The sequence below is a fragment of the Pseudorca crassidens genome, chromosome 18 (genome assembly GCF_039906515.1).
Source record: "Pseudorca crassidens isolate mPseCra1 chromosome 18, mPseCra1.hap1, whole genome shotgun sequence".
In the NCBI taxonomy this organism is placed as follows: domain Eukaryota; kingdom Metazoa; phylum Chordata; class Mammalia; order Artiodactyla; family Delphinidae; genus Pseudorca; species Pseudorca crassidens.
The window spans coordinates 23,194,911-23,212,975 of record NC_090313.1 but is presented as its reverse complement, the minus strand read 5'-3'; the positions used below and the strand labels follow the sequence as shown (position 1 = coordinate 23,212,975).

Below are 18,065 nucleotides of genomic sequence, written 5' to 3'. Positions count from 1 at the left end.
TAAAGAAAATTTTTACTTGCATATCAAGTGACCCTTGATATATATCCTTCATATATCAAATTACCATATCAAGTGAAAGAAGTGTCTCCTGTTGACATATGATATATTTAGCCTCTATTTGAAAAATTCACCAGCAGTTCCTACCTAATGAACCCAGACAATGAAGAATATTTTAGGTTAAAGAGTGTCAACTTTAAATATTCAAACATTTTCTGGCAAAAATAGCTTTGGAATTATGATGATTCAGTTAAAAAAGTTACATTGTATTAAAATTCAGCCCAAAACATTACTTATCAAAAGGTTACCTAGTCAACAAACAGCACATCTGAGCAGTTTGGGAAAGAACTATTATTGAAAAATACTTTTGTATCAGAGTTAAGAGTAAAGAGATTGCAAGTATGTCTTCATTGCTATCTGAGTATATTACCTAATTTCCCTTCCTTCCTCCCTCTCTCCCTCCCTCTCTCTCTTGCCCTTTCTTTCTTTCTTTTTTCTTTCTTCCTTCCTTCCTTCCTTCCTTTCTTTTTTGTGGTATACATCTGTGGTTTGGTTTCTGACAAATTTTCACATTTTTAATAAGAAAGATGATTTGCCTATGGAAATCTTACATTATATTTTCATTCTATGTACAATACATATAACATTAAAAGCAAAATTATTTAAAAAGAATAGTCCTCACAATTGTTACTTTTCTTATAAATATAAAACCTGGGTGGCACCAAGAAAATTGTATTGCAAGCATTAATATAAACATCCCTTGTTCTTTTAGCAAAAGGCTATAGAGCTCTCTGGTTTCTAACTCAGTCTCATCCCACCTGACCCCATTATAAACTCAGTGCAACAGATCTAAACATAAGGAACTGAAACATTTGCATTGGTTTGGAAAGAATATACACCCACATGGGGACAGAACAAGTGAGGTTTTTATAGTTCCAAATATGTTTTCTTATTGAATTTGCACCTGCTTAAAGCTCAGCCAAATTGTGGTACATGGGCCAGTTCTATTTTCCATTTTCTTTGTGAATTAAAAGTAAAATAAGTGTGCAATTGAGCCTAGATAGCAGATGGTCTGCGATAGGTATAAACACATTGTACCATATGTCTGAATGGCACTTTCAGAAGTACTTGGAACTGCTAAAATATTTCATTGTCAATAGACATATGAATATACATACACTGCTACAATTAAAGATAAAGTGACTGATTCACGTCTTACCATTTGGGAGAAGAGTGGCTTAGGAATAGGTGTGTACTACAACTGGGAAACAGCAGTTTCCTTGGTTGACCCCTGAAGGGATAGAGAAAACAAAGCCAACATAAGGTGGTAAGTTTGTGGAGAATTTTGTACATTTAATAGCCATGAACAAGTAAGTATATGAAAGTGAGCCTCCCTCTGGCTTCAGAACTGTCTCTAGGGTAGCTGGATATCCTGGGAAGAAAGTTGAAGGTACTTGAAGTCCTTCTTTTTTCCTCATATGATTAACATTATCTTTATCCCATTCCCAGATATTTTCCTTTCTTCCTTGCAAAATGGAAAAGTAAGCAACTTTTAAAGTGACAAAGTTTAGCTAGATATTTTTACAGAGGGGAAAAACTGAAGTTCAGAAATGTTACTTGCCTTGACTCATAGGACATATCATGGCAACCAACAGCTGATTCAGGTTTTGAAGCCCATATTCAGAATGTCACATATGCTGTGTCTGCACTTTCTAAAGATACATAATATATAGCTTACCTCTATATTAAGGAGTGTTTTATTTTTTCTTCTTTTAGATGATAGTTTAGATTTAGTGAATGCATAGGTATGGATTTCTTCCTTCTTTTTTTTTTTTTTTTTGTAATTTTACCCCTGGGTGAGTCTAACCAAGGAAATGGCTTCAGACATCACCTCTATGCAATCATCACTCATTTAAGATCCAGACCCAAATCTACAACTAACAGTTACACATTCACGTATGAATGTTCCGTCACAGATGTCCCTAAACCAACAGGAAAACAGTGCATTTTACTACCACAGTATCCTGGTCAGCCTTATGCCAATCTAGGTTTCCGTGGTATAGATTTTGGCCCTAATATGTGCACAAATCATGAATAAAACTTTAGTCATCTTTGTCACTTACGTCTTCGCCAACTGCCTATTCAATTTATGGATAGTACTGTCACAGGCAAAGCCCACTTGTGTCCCAGGAAAAAATAAGATGTAATCCAGGTGATAAGTTCTAATCTCTTCCTTTGGGCTTAGTCTAGTTTCACTCACCTATAGTGGGTTGTGTGCAGAGGCCTTGCACCTAACACACTGAGTTAGAGTTTCTAGTGCAGAACCGCTGTGCCTGACACACCAGCACCATGTGCCCTGCGAAGTGCTATGCCCGACACCTCAATTCAACATGGCGATGGTGGGCCGTGTGCAAAGATGCTGCGCCCGGCACCTCAGTCTGGGGCACAGTGTGCAGCACGCCTGCGCCCCACAGGCGAGAACTCCACCCCCTCCCCGCTGACAGAAACCCTGAAAAGCAGCCCTACCCACAGCCTTTTGGGGAGTGCATGTGCTCTAGAGCAGGAGTATGCACTTCTCCATTCTTTGATAAAGAATAAAGCTTCCCTTTGCCTCTGAACCAAACTCGGTCTCATTCTTTTGGCTCAAAGGACACCTGGCAGAAGCACTCTTGTTGGGGATCCACTCAAAAGGGTGGATAACAGTTCCTTCTGGTATTATTGTAATGGCTATCTAATGTTCATTTCCCTTAGCACTTCCACAGTCCTAGTTTGTGGCCTTGTCCTAAACTTTCTACTCTATCATATTAAATACCTAATTAATCTCCTAAATGTTTAATGCTATTTTTACATACTGTTTGTGTTTTTGCAATTGTGCTTTTGCTGATTTAAATTTTGTTTCCATATTACATAATACAAATTTTAAAATATACTTTAAAACATGAAACGTACAAGAGAATGTAAGTGAATGGCTACTGTATATTTCTTCACACATTTTAAAAATATTTGGTGGGGGGGACTCCAGTTCAAGAGGGGTGACATAGGAAGATCCTGGGCTCCCCTCTTCCCAGGGACACACCAAATCTGCAGCTAAATATGGAACAACTCCCTCTGGAAAAAAAAACAAAACACCTAAAAACCATCTAAGCAACTCCTACATGAGGGGCCAATGAAAGAAGACCCCTTATCAAAGTGGGTAGGGGAGGCTGGTACACAATCTCTCCATAAACTCCATCCTTGGCACAGAGACCCACAATCAGGAGGGGACTCCAAACTCAAAGTTTGTCCGTGAGGAGTGAAAGCTTTGAACCCCACATCAGACACCCCAGCTTTTCAGACCTGTTTCTGAGAGATGAGCTCCCAAAAGGTAGCTTTGAAATCCAAAGGGGCGGGCTCAAGACCACAAGACCACAGGCTGTAATAATCTGCGAAAGGGCTCTTAAAGCGCTTGCAGGGTCAGTCTCTACGGCTTTAGGGCTCAGCTTGGAGGCAAAAGATGGAGAGGCTTATTTGGTATTCTTCAAACATTGGCCTGAGAGGGAGGCAAATAATTTAACACACGTTAGGAGGCTGGAAGGCAACATCTTCACAGTCTTCATCTGCCTCACTACAGCTCTCTGATATCTCCCAGAAAGAAACTCATACGCTCATCTGGAGTCCCAGTTTTTGCAACTGACACCTGGGCATCAACTTCAGACCTCCAAATTGCCTGGCTCTGGTAGCCAGCCTGATTTATTCTTGTAGTCCCACAGGACTGTATATATTTGTACACTTTAAAAGCTGCTGCCTGAGCATCTGCTTCCAATCATGTTGAATCCAGGTAGTGAATGAGATCTCTTCTGGAACACTGAAAGTTCTTGGCACAACCTCAACTACTGGGGTCCATTAAAAATGAAATAGGCTGCTGGTACAATCACAAAGGTTTGAGAACAGCCAAGAGATAGGCCAGGGTTGAATGATAAAGTTCATCTCCTGTGTAAGGCCACTACTTCAAGACTAAGAGAGGCGGCTCTTTTACCTAATATACAAAAAATAACATAGAGAGTCAAGCAAAGTGAAGAAACAAACAAATATGTTCTAAACAAAAGAACAATATAAAACCTTAAACTATTGTTTTTGTATCATGCAATAAATATGTATTCTGTGACTACCTTAATTCAATTAAGATTATACCCTTAGAGAGAATTACATTACATAATATGACCCACATAACCTAGAAATATTGAAAAAATAAAGTTAGGTATGTCACAAATGCATAAAATGTATGTCAATGCCATTCTATCCTTATATAAGCATACCGTGAGTAATATTTAATATAAAATTAACAGTGTGTTTTCTTACTGTCTTATAACTTTGCTTTCAAAGAACTTAGAATAGGCATCTCTTTCATAGTCTGAGAAACTGCATATCAGCCTATAATCACAGGTAAATTATTTTTTAAACAAATGTAACAATGTTCCCAATACTGTATTATGAATATGACTGTAATACTATATACCATAAAAATTTTATCATGATTCATTCATTAGTGTATAGGCTAGGCTACCATGAAGCAATCATACAGATTACACTAGCCTACCATAAAGAAATCATGTTGCTGCTTCTTCCATTATCAATGTATGAATTGTTTTACCTGTAAAAATATTTTTTTCACATTATCTTTTTTAAAAATTTTAATGTCTAGTAGTGATACATATATCATCTACAGTGTTTTGCATCATATAAAACAATATTGATATAGGTACTGACAGACAACTCGTCTTATAAACAGATGATGTAAACTTACAGTATGCATAAATATAGTATGGTACTGTAAATATTTTCTCTTCTTTATGATTTGTTTAATAATGTTTTTCTTTTCTCTAGTTTACTTTATTGTAAGAATAAAATACGAAATATACGTTAACTGTTTATATTATAGGTAAGAATTCCAGTCAACAGTAGGCTATTAGTAGTTAAGTTTTTGGGGAGTCAAAAATTATACAGGGATTTTTGACTGTGCAGGGGGAAGAGGTCAATGCCCCTAATCCCTGTGTTGTTCAAGTGTCAACCGTACTTGAGAGATAATATAATACTACTTTTTTTTCCATTGTGTAAAAAATACTTCACCAGTGGTGCCTTGGGCCATGGCTGGGCAGCTTCAACAAGACCACCCTTCCCATAGATAAAACCTATAAATTTTGGTAAACAAAAATGCACCTGAAGCCACTAAATATAACCAAAAGCACTTAGATACTGGTAAATAAAAATCAAACTTGAATAAAAAATAGCACTAAGTAGCATTCTCTCTTTCATAGATATTTTCTTGACCTTCAACCCCAGTCATCTCCATCAGGGATAATTCAAGTCCTATTAGAAAAAACAAAACAAAAACAAGCTTAAACATTTAAAGAGATAGAAGATAGAGTTAGCACTACCAGAACCAATGTAAAGTGAAAGGGAAAATCCTGGAAATGAGAGGGCCAGAGAGGAAGAGGTCCATATCTGTTTATAAAATTGCCAGTTTCTGACTGACTCTTGAACTCTGAATTGAGGCATACTCTAAGAACTACAGATAAGGTTAAAAAAAATAATTGAGATTTGAGCTCCTCTCCCCACAGGGATGACAAAACTGTAGTTCAGCCAAGATGAATGCTTGCTTAAAAAGCAGAATCAGACTCCCTCTTGTGAGAACACCAGGATCACAACTAGCTGCTGGACAATCATTGACAGGAAGACACTGTAATTCACCAAAAAAGATACCCCACATCTAAAGACAAAGGAAAAGCCACAATGAGATGGTAGGAGGGGCACAATCACAGTAAAATCAAATCCCATAACTGCTGGGTGGGTGACTCACAGACTAGAGAACACTTATATCACAGAAGTCCACCCACTGGAGTGAAGCTTCTGAGCCCCACATCAGGTTTCCCAACGTGGGGGTCTGGCAACAGGAGGAGGAATTCTTAGAGAATCAGACTTTGAAGCCTACTGGGATTTGACTGCAGGACTTTGAAAGGACTGGGGGAAACAGAGACTCCACTCCTGGAGGGCACACACAAAGTAGTGTGTGCATCAGGACCCAGGGGAAGGAGCAGTGACCCCAGGGGAGACTGAACCAGACCCACCTGCTAGTGTTGGAGGGTCTCCTGCAGAGGCGGGGTGGGGGGTTGTGGCTCACCGGGGGGACAAGGACACTAGCAGCAGAAGTTCTGGGAAGTACTCCTTGGCGTGAGCCCTCCCAGAGTCTATCATTAGCCCCCAAAAAAGCGCAGGTAGGCTCCATTGTTGGGTTGCCTCAGGCAACCAGGGAGGGAAGCCAGCCCCACCCATCAGCAGTCAAGCGGATTAAAGTTTTACTGAGCTCTGCCCACCAGAGCAACAGTCAGCTCTACCCACCACAAGTCCCTCCCATCAGGAAACTTGCACAAGCCTCTTAGATGGCCTCATCCACCAAAGGACAGACAGCAGAAGCAAGAACTACAGTCCTGCAGCCTGTGGAACAAAAACCACATTCACAGAAAGATAGACAAGATGAAAGGCAGAGGGCTATGTACTGGATGAAGGAACAAGACAAAACCCCAGAAAAACAACTAAATGAAGAGGAGATAGGCAACCTTCCAGAAAAATAATTCAGAATAATGACAGTGAAGCAGATCCAGGACCTTGAAAAAGAATGGAGGCAAAGATCAGGAAGATGCAAGAAATGATTAACAAAGACCTAGAATAATTAAAGAACAATCTAACAGAAATGAAAAATACAATAACTGAAATGAAAACTACACTAGAAGGAATCAATAGCAGAATAACTGAGGCAGAAGAACGATAAGTGACCTGGAAGACAGAATGGTAGAATTCACTGCTGTGGACAGAATAAAGAAAAAAGAATGAAAAGAAATGAGGACAGCCTAAGAGACCTCTGGGACAACACTAAACACAACAACATTTGCATTATAGGGGTCCCAGAAGGAGTAGAGAGAGAGAAAGGACCAGAGAAGATATTTGAAGAGATTATAGTTGAAAACTTCCCTAACATGGGAAAGGAAAGAGCCACCCAAGTCCAGAAAGAGCAGCGAGTCTCATACAGGATAAATTCAAGGAGAAACATGCCAGGACACAGAGTAACCAAATTGGCAAAAATTAAAGACAAAGAAAAATTATTGAAAGCAGCAAGGGAAAAACAACAAATAACATACAAGGGAACTCCCATAAGGTTACCAGCAGATTTCTCAGCAGAAACTCTACAAGCCAGAAGGGAGTGGCATGATACACTTAAAGTGATGAAAGGGAAGAACCTACAAACAAGATTACTCTACCCAGCAAGGATCTCATTCAGATTCCATGGAGAAATCAAAAACTTTACAGATAAGCAAAAGCTAAGAGAATTCAGCACCACCAAACCAGCTCTACAACAAATGCTAAAGGAATTTCTATAAGTGGGAAACACAAGAGAAGAAAAGGACCTACAAAAATAAACCCAAAACAATTAAGAAAATGGTCATAGGAACATACATATCGATAATTACCTTAAACATGAATGGATTAAATGCTCCAAACAAAAGACAAAGGCTTGCTGAATGGATACAAAAACAAGACCCATATATATGCTGTCTACAAGAGACCCACTTCAGACCTAGGGACACATACAGACTGAAAATGAAGGGATGGAAAAAGATATACCATGCAAATGGAAATCAAAAGAAAGCTGGAATAGCAATACTCATATCAGATAAAATAGACTTTAAAATAAAGAATGTTATAAGAGACAAGGAAGCACACTACATAATGATCAAGGGATCAATCCAAGAAGAAGATATAACAGTTATAAATATATATGCACCCAACACAGGAGCACCTCAATACAAAAGGCAACTGCTAACAGCTATAAAAGAGGAAATCAACAGTAAGAAAACAATAGTGGGAGACTTTAACACCTCACTTACACCAATGGACAGATCATCCAAAATGAAAATAAATAAGGAAACAGAAGCTTTAAATGACACAATAGACCAGATAGATTTAACTGATATTTATAGGACATTCCATCCAAAAACAGCAGATTACACTTTCTTCTCAAGTGCACACGGAACATTCTCCAGGATAGATCACAGCTTGGGTCACAAATCAAGCCTCAGTAAATTTAAGAAAGTTGAAATCATATCAAGCCTCTTTTCTGGCCACAACGTTATGAGATTAGAAATGAATTACAGGGGAAAAAACGTAAAAAACACAAACACATGGAGGCTAAACAATACATTATTAAATAACGAAGAGATCACTGAAGAAATCAAAGAGGAAATCAAAAAATACCTAGAGACAAATGACAATGAAAACACGATGATCCAAAACCTATTGGATGAAGCAAAAGCAGTCGTAAGAGGGAAGTTTATAGCTATACAAGCTTACCTCAAGAAACAAGAAAAATCTCAAACAATCTAACCTTACACCTAAAGGAACTAGAGAAAGAAGAACAAACAAAACCCAAACTTAGCAGAAGGAAATAAATCATAAAGATCAGAGCAGAAATAAATGAAATAGAAACAAAGAAAACAATAGCAAAGATCAATAAAACTAAATGCTGGTTCTTTGAGAAGATAAAAAAAAATTGATAAACCATTAGCCAGACTCATCAAGAAAAAGAGGGAGAGGACTCAAATCAATAAAATTAGAAATGAAAAAGGAGAAGTTACAACAGACACCACAGAAATACAAAGCATCCTAAGAGACTACTACAAGCAACTCTATGCCAATAAAATGGACAACCTGGAAGAAATGGACAAATTCCTAGAAATGTATAACCTTCCAAGACTGAATCAGGAAGAAATAGAAAATATGAACAGACCAATCACAAGTAATGAAATTGAAACTGTGATTAAAAATCTTCCAACAAACAAAAGTCCAGGACCAGATGGCTTCACAGGTGAATTCTATCAAACATTTACAGAAGAGCTAACACCCATCCTTCTCAAACTCTTGCAAAAAATTGCAGAGGAAGGAACACTCCCAAACTCATTCTATGAGGCCACCATCACCCTGATACCAAAACCAGACAAAGATACTACAAAAAAAGAAAATTACAGATCAATATCACTGATGAATATAGATGCAAAAATTCTCAACAAAATACTAGCAAACAGAATCCAACAACACATTAAAAGGATCACACACCATGATCAAGTGGGATTTATCCTAGGAATGCAAGGATTCTTCAATATACGCAAATCAAACAATGTGATACACCATACTAACAAATTGAAGAAGAAACACCATATGATCATCTCAATGGATGCAGAAAAAGCTTTTGACAAAATTCAACACCGATTTATGATAAAAACTCTCCAGACAGTGGGCATAAAGGGAAACTACCTCAACATAATAAAGGCTATATACAACAAACCCACAGCAAACATCATTCTCAACGGTGAAAAACTGAAAGCATTTCCTCTAAGATCAGGAACAAGACAAGGATGTCCATTCACCACTGTTATTCAACATAGTTTTGGAAGTCCTAGCCACGGCAATCAGAGAAGAAAAAGAAATAAAAGGAATACAAATTGGAAAAGAAGAAGTAAAACTGTCACTGTTTGCAGATGACATGATAGTATATGTAGAGAATCCTAAAAATGCCACCAGAAAACTACTAGAACTAAGCAATGAATTTGGTAAAGTTGCAGGTTACAAAATTAATGCCCAGAAATCTCTTGGAGATCATTTTCAATATTTCCATCTTCATAAAGAACTTGTGTATGAGGTAAGTGTTGTTATTTTATATATATTTCTATGTAAGAAATGATTTTCAGATTGATGAGGTGAATAAATAAATATCCTGATTCCAATGACTGATAGAGTTAACATATTAATCGTTGTACACTGATTTATATAGTCTAACAAATGATTTTTTTACTGAATGTGACTGGTTATATTTTTTGGCTTCTTTTCCTAATCATGTTGATAAAGTTTGCAATTAATTCAGTGATAGAGAATATGCCGATCTATATGAGCTGATATTTTGTAACAAATAGTACAGCTAAAACCTAAAGTGACCTTGCATTCATATGCAAAATATTCTCCTTACACTTCTGTATGTGACTGAAAAGCTTTGAGTTTATGAAAACAAAATAGCAGAATTAAAGATGAGTGAAGAACATCAGACTTAGTTATATTTTGATGAAATATTCCTGCTATTAATAGGTATTTTTTAATAGGTATTTTGATTTGCCTTCAAAATGGGATTTGTGACAGTTGAGAAGAATTTTTTCTCACAAATTATTGAAGAGAGATGAGTATGCACATCTCCATCCTATTGAATAGGTCACCAAAGCATGGGCCTTGAAAGTCTGAACAAAATATCAATATTACCCAGGATTTAGAGTAGGGAAGAAAAGGTAGAGATGATCATTTGTGGCTGAGAATTAAAAAACAAAATAAAATGCATCATATCAAGTCCTGAATAAAAGATCTACTTGCTTCTGGGTGTGCAAAGGTGGTAAACAATTCTGTTATGTGCTTACCCCAGATCCCCCAGCTGTTAACATCTCATCTGCTTTGCCAGTATCTATATATTTATATCTACATCTGTATCTATATCTGTCTGTTTGTCTATTATCAATCTTTTTGGGGTTTTTTGAGAGCAGTTTGCAGAAATGATGAACCATTAGCCTGAATAAGTTAGTGTCTATAATTTATGAACAAGGATGTCTTCTATAACAAGTATACAAACATCCAAATCAGGAAATTAAACATTAATATACTTCTAGTGACAAACCACAGACTCCATTTAAGTTTCACCAGTTGTCCCAATCACGGCCTCTATAGCAAAGGATCCAATATTACATCACACATTTCATTCACTTGTCGACTCTCTCTAATCACATTCAATGGAATGCTTTTGTAGTCTTTTCATTACTTTCATGATCCTGAGTTTTTTAAAATACTATACTACAGGTAGTTATTTTACTGAATGCTGTGTCAGTCTTTGTTTGACTGATATTCATCATGATTACTTTTTTTAGCTGTTTTAACAGGGATATTGAAGATGAAATGTATATTCTTTTTATTCCATCATGTCAGTTGGTACATGATAAAAAATTGCCCTATTGTGGGTCATGTTAACTTTGATCACCAAATTATAGCAATATCTGTCAGGTATCTTCATTCTCTTTGTCTTTGTAAATTATGAGTATTTTGTGATGACATACTTTGTGACTAAAATTACACTTTGTGTAAAATTGTGTAAATTTATACTTTGTGTGAAAATTTTTCTGTTTCACATTTTTACCCATTACTTTTCATATTCATTGATAGTTGTCTATATCAGTTATTGCCAGGAGGGTTACCAAATCGTGATTTTCTAATTCCATAACTTCTTCTGCATTTGTTAATTCGCATTTAACTGTAAAGATGAGTTTTTCTTCTCCATATTTATATATTTATTCATTTATTTATATTGGTATGGACTTATGAATTCTTATTTAATCAATGAGCAACAATCTGTTACAATATTTTTGTATGTGTGTGTTCACTTTTACTTGTCTCATATTTGTCCAGTGGGAGCCTCTTAAAATTAGAACTCCTGACCTTTCAGGATGTCTCTCATTCCTTGAGAATTTGCTTATTTTCCTTACTGGGTTTTTTAAAAATTTTATTTTATTTATTTTTTATACAGCAGGTTCTTATTAGTTATCTATTTTATACACATCAGTGTATACGTGTCAATCCCAATCTCCCAATTCATCACACCACCACCACCACCCACCCCCAGCCACTTTCCCCCCTTGGTGTACATATGTTTGTTCTCTACGTCTGTGTCTCTATTTTTGCCCTGCAAACTGGTTCATCTGTACCATTTTTCTAGGTTCCACATATATGTGTTAATATACGATATTTGTTTTTCTCTTTCTGACTTACTTCACTCTGTATGACAGTCTCTAGATCCATCCACGTCTCTACAGATGACCAAATTTTGTTCTTTTTTATGGCTGAGTAATATTCCATTGTATATATGTACCACATCTTCTTTATCCATTCATCTGTCAATGGGCATTTAGGTTGCTTCCATGTCCTGGCTATTGTAAATAGTGCTGCAATGAACACTGGGGTGCATGTGTCTTTTTTTTTTTTTTTTTTTTTTTTGCGGTATGCGGGCCTCTCACTGTTGTGGCCTCTCCCGTTGCGGAGCACAGGCTCCGGACGTGCAGGCTCAGTGGCCATGGCTCACGGGCCTAGCCACTCTGCAGCATGTGGGATCTTCCCGGACTGGGACATGAACTCATGTCCCCTGCATTGGCAGGCGGACTCTCAACCACTGCGCCACCATGGAAGCCCTGCACGTGTCTTTTTGAATTATGGTTTTCTCTGGGTATATGCCCAGTAGTGGGATTGCTGGGTCATATGGTATTTCTATGTTTAGTTTTTTAAGGAACCTCCATACTGTTTTCCATAGTGGCTATATCAATTTACATTCCCACCAGCAGTGCAAGTGTGTTCCCCTTTCTCCACACCCTCTCCAGCATTTGTTTTTTACAAGTTTCTGATGATGCTCATTCTAACAGGTGTAAGGTGATACCTCATTGTAGTTTTGATTTGCATTTCTCTAATAATTAGTGATGTTGAGCAGCTTTTCATGTGCTTCTTGGCCATCTGTATGTCTTCTTTAGAGAAATGTCTATTTAGGTCTTCTGCCCATTTTTGGATTGGGTTGTTTGTTTTTTTAATATTGAGCTGCATGAGCTGCATCTCAATATTAAAATTGATATATCTTGGAGAGAGAATTTGCTTATTTTCTGACACAGCAAAATATTCCAGGTTTATTTTATTCTTTGTTTTTTCCAGATTTTTATTGGTCATTTTTTCAAAGAATCTGTATTCCTTGCAGTGGAGAAAGATATTTGGAAATATTTCTAATTATTTAGGAATGCAAGATCTGAGTACTAGATTTGCTCATCGTTACAGGGGTGTCACTGCTTCCAGGATTTTTCAGAGAATAGATCCCAAAATATATGAATGTTTATACATGCATAAACACACACACACATAATCCACACAGGCATACATATGTTTCTTTCTATACCTATCTCTATATTGAAAATTATTAGTTTACACCCAAAACTATTCTGACACCAATTATTCTGACACCAATTATTATAGTTCATGTTGCCTTTGACTCTTTCTCTCCTTATAACTCCTCTCTCTGACAGTGAGAAACCTCATTTCATTTTAGTTAAAAATCATTAGGTTTTGGCTCAATCCCTCCCTATATCACAATCTGCAAGGCTATTCTTCACTCATACCTAACAGTCATACTTCTGTTTACTGGACTGTCTGTAACATTACTGAGACCTGAAACATAGCTTGGCCATGGGCTTGCAGCTCTAAACCAGAAGGCCACCTTCAAAAAATACATTGTGAAACAAGTGGGGCTATAATGGCTTTTTGCTTCACTTTTTTTTGTACATATTACTTTTGTCCCTAATGTTTGCTTCATCTTTACTGTGATGGAGGTACTTGTATAGATGGAGATAGATAAATTGCTAACAAAGAAGGAAAGGGCCATCAACAGCAAGACACAGTATATGCTGTAGGATGTTCATTTATTTATTTAGCTAATATATATAATATTATAGATATATTTTATACATGAAATATAATATATAATTATATAAACATGCATATGCCTGTCTATAATCATATATTTTTGTGTATGTACATATTTTATATAGAAACATATATATACATATACACACATAGAGCAAGAAAGAGAGAAAGAGAGTCAGAGAGACAGAGAGAGACATATGGACCATCTTCTATTTGCCAGGATCTATGTTAAGGCTTATAAAAGAATACATATCTTGCCTACAATCAAAAAGCTAAAGAACAGGGAAATGAATATGAAAAAGAATATATTTATATGTGTGTGTCTGTATAACTGAATCACTTTGTTGTGCACCTGAAACTAGCAAACATTGTAAATTAATTATACTTCAATAAAAAAAAGAAAGTTGAAGATTTAAAAAAAAAAGCAAATGTGTGCCTATTAAAATAGTTTTTTCAATTAAAAAAAAGATAAAGAGCAATCTACTTAAATTCAATATAGATGTCATACTCTTACTACTCTATAAAGTTTGAAAATTTATAATAATATTTTAATATTTATTTTATAATATTTTTCTCTAATAGTTTTATAATATTCATACAATATCATGTATATTATAATAGTTATATCTTATTGTGCCTAAATTAATTTCAGGGATCACTTTAAAACTGCATACAAAATTACTTCACTACCCAAAATATATTTGATTTTTTTATGTGTTTGGTAAAAAAGGGGTAAATAGAACAACAGAATTATTGTTGAGACAAAATAAAATAACGATAATGGTAATGATGATGATAATAATAAAAACTTTATACAGATTCTCTATAGAAATTAATTGAATTGACTGCAGTTATCCTGAGAAGAGATCTACTGAGCACCTTTGTGTAAGAACACATAAGTATAGCTTATTGCCTTCCTGATTGTTCACTTCCTCTTTCAATAGGCAGAAAATTGTTATCAATACAGAACTCTGTCTTTGAAGATAATTTTAATCACCAATCACACATATAGTTTGTAAATTACCCTGAAGTACAATTCCACAGTACATAAGAATTTAATAGAACTCACAAAGGCAGGTCCTTAGTGTCAGCTAAAATAGAATACTTTCAGATGAAATTACTTTCTAAGCCATAGTTGAGGAAAGGCTAAACAATTTTCTACAAACAATTATTATTGACTACTCTGCTGGTAGCATGATGTTAAAAAGAAATTTATTACTCTGTTTTAGGTTTCTGAATTTTCAGTTTATAGTCTAACATCATGTCTATATCCGATTTCTATTAAGCTGGGAGATGAAGGAGACTGTATGTTTTCAGAGGCATTAAATAGGAGTTTAGATTTTGTTGTTAATTCAGGCTTGACATATTACAATACGTATACTAAGAAAGGCAATTTATTTAGAATGCTTACTGTGTTTTTCTGCCTTGTTTTTTAATTTGGGGAGATTATGGGGTTTTTTTTATTATTGGTCTGATGTAATTATGTAGTTCCCATGTTAATTAAACTATAATGCCATAAAATAACTAGATATTATAATCTATCATGCTCACAGAATTTTGAAATTTTCAGATTGAAGACTGAACAGTGATCTAGAAATTTGTCACAGTTTATATGTTATATTTTACAAATATAGCTTTTATTTGCAAGGTATGTAATAAGATGTAATAATAACCAGAAACAAATAGATGAGTAGCATTTGTTGATTGTTTATAATGTGTGAGGTACTGTTCTAGCCCTTTTCATAAACATTTTGCTCATTTTATAGAAAAGGAATCTCAGGCTTATCTAAGGTCACATAAAGTGGGGCTGAGGTTCAGAAAGGATCTGTCAACATGATTAAACATTACTCAATACCTAGTTGTTTAGCATTAAGTAAAGGAATATTTTTATAGAATATAGTTTTTGTTCAGGATAATGCTTTTATGTTTTATTTATGTTTTTCTAATTAGAAATTAACTTTCTAATTTTCTTTATTCCACTTACGAGGACTTATTTTGATTAACTATATGTATTAATTATTTGTTGCTGTTGTGAAATACTACCACAAACATAGTGGCTTAAAAGAACTCAAATTTATTAATATTTTCTTTCACCTTTATCTTATAGTTCTGGAGGGCAAAAATCTTAAATGGTTTTCACTGGGCTAAAATCTAGGACTTCCTTTCAAAGGCTCCAGGAGAGAGTCTGTTACCTTGCTTTTTCCAGGTTCTAGAGGCTGACTGTAATCCTTGGCTTGTGGTCACTTCTTCTATGTGCAAGCCAGCAGTTATGACATTTCAATCTCTGCTTCCTCTGCTTCCATTGTTCCATCTTCTCTGACTTTGACCTTCCTGCTTCCATCTTATTAGGATCCTATAATTACACTGAATTTGCCTGAATGATTCAGTATAATTTCCCTATTTCAAGATCCTTAATTTATCTGTAAATTCCTTCATTTGTAACAGCAGGAGGGCAACACGTGATATCACTGCAATGTGTCAACTCAAAGTACACGATACAAATATTTACAATGGAGTGATATTCTTTCTAAATGTTCAAAGATTACATTTAAAAATGTGAGTCAAGCAAATAAATCATAATAAGTGTATTCTTTTCCAAAGAATCACAGAAAAATAACTTTCTTATCTTAGAATTTTTGTTTGTTCTTTTAGAACTTAGTAATAAAATTTTCTTCTGAGGAAAAATTGAAGGTTTTGAGAATCACCACAACATATGCCAAATTCCCCAAAGAACACAGAACCAATGATTCAAGGAAGATTGTGAGGAGAGGTAGTTGTTGAAGGATTATTTAAAAGAAGCCCTGCATTTTATGTTCTGTGTCCATCCCTATTCAGAGAAGTAAGATGGCCAAAGATTTTTACTATTTTTGGTATTAAGTATGTATCTATTGAGATGGGTACATATAGCTAATCTACACACATAGGGCCCTATAATAAAATCTAATTTCATGGGAAGAATAAATTAGATAAGGTTATCCTACATCCATAGTTATTACATTTCTCATTGTGAATAGTTAAACTTGAATTCTGGTTTATAGTTAAATTATTTCTGAGGTTGCTGGTGTGAGGTCATGCATAGGTAATACAGTCATTCTCAATGTATCTTGAAATTAACTTTTTTAAGCCTTCAACCCTTAAAGCTAGACTTTACAAATTTGTGAATTCATGATGTTAAAACTTAGAATGTTAGCTAGAGATGACTTCTAACATCATATTTATTTTACCAGTTACCATTTATCAAAAATCTATAACCTTGCCCTTTGCTCAAGCTGGTCTCAGGAGTGGGCAAGCAACTAAGAAGATTGTCAACAAAGTATAGAACAGAAAAGATTTATACCACAGCCACTGGAGAAAAAGAAGAAAATGTTAAAAAGAACAGATATAAGGACATACTGCCATTTGACCACAGCCGAGTTAAATTGACTTTAAAGACTCCTTCTCAAGATTCAGACTATATCAATGCAAATTATATTAAAGGTGCTTATGGGCCAAAGGCATATGTGGCAACCCAAGGACCTTTAGCAAATACAGTAATAGATTTTTGGAGGATGATATGGGAGTACAATGTTGTAATCATTGTAATGGCCTGTCGTGAATTTGAGATGGGAAGGAAAAAATGTGAGCACTATTGGCCTTTGTATGGAGAAGACCCTATAACATTTTCACCATTTAAAATTTCTTATGAAGCTGAACAAACAAGAACATACTACTTCATTAGGACACTCTTACTTGAATTTCAAGATGAATCTCATAGGCTATATCAGTTACATTATGTGAACTGGCCAGACCATGGTGTTCCCTCATCATTTGATTCTATTCTGGACTTGATAAGCTTAATGAGGAAATATCAAGAACATGATGTGCCTATTTTTATTCATTGTAGTACAGGCTGTGGATGAACAGGTGCCATTTATGCCATAGATTATATGTGGAATTTAATATTTTTAACTTAATACAATGTTTAAAACATTTTTTAATGCCATTGCTGTGTCAATTTTTAACTGAAGTATGATTGACTTACAATATTATATTAGTTTCAGGTGTACAACATAGTGATCCAATATTTTTGTACATTACAAAATTATCACCACGATAAGTCCAGTTACCATCTGTAAGCATACAAAGTTATTATAATATTATTGAACTATATTCCCTGTGCTGTACATGACATCCCTGTGACTCATTTGTAACTGGAAGTTTGTACCTCTTAATTTCCACCTAGTTCACTCATCCCCCCACCCCTGTTCCCTCTGGCAAAAACCAGTTTGTTCTATGAATCTGTTTCTGTATTGTTAGGTTTGTTCATTTGTTTTGTTTTTTAGATTCCACATATAAGTGAAATCATACAGCATTTGTTTTTCTCTGTCTGACTTAGCATAATACACTCTAGTTCCATTCATGTTGTTGCAAATGGCAAATTTTCATTCTTTTTCATGGCTGAGTAATATATATTCAACATATGTACATGCCACATCTTCTTTATCCATTTGTCTATTAAT

General features: G+C 35.4%; 1 pseudogene; it reads left to right on the top strand.

Moving 5' to 3' along the window:
- Positions 1-2,387: 2,387 nt before the first annotated feature.
- Positions 2,388-17,519, top strand: LOC137211482 (tyrosine-protein phosphatase non-receptor type 12 pseudogene; annotated as a pseudogene).
- Positions 17,520-18,065: the final 546 nt, after the last annotated feature.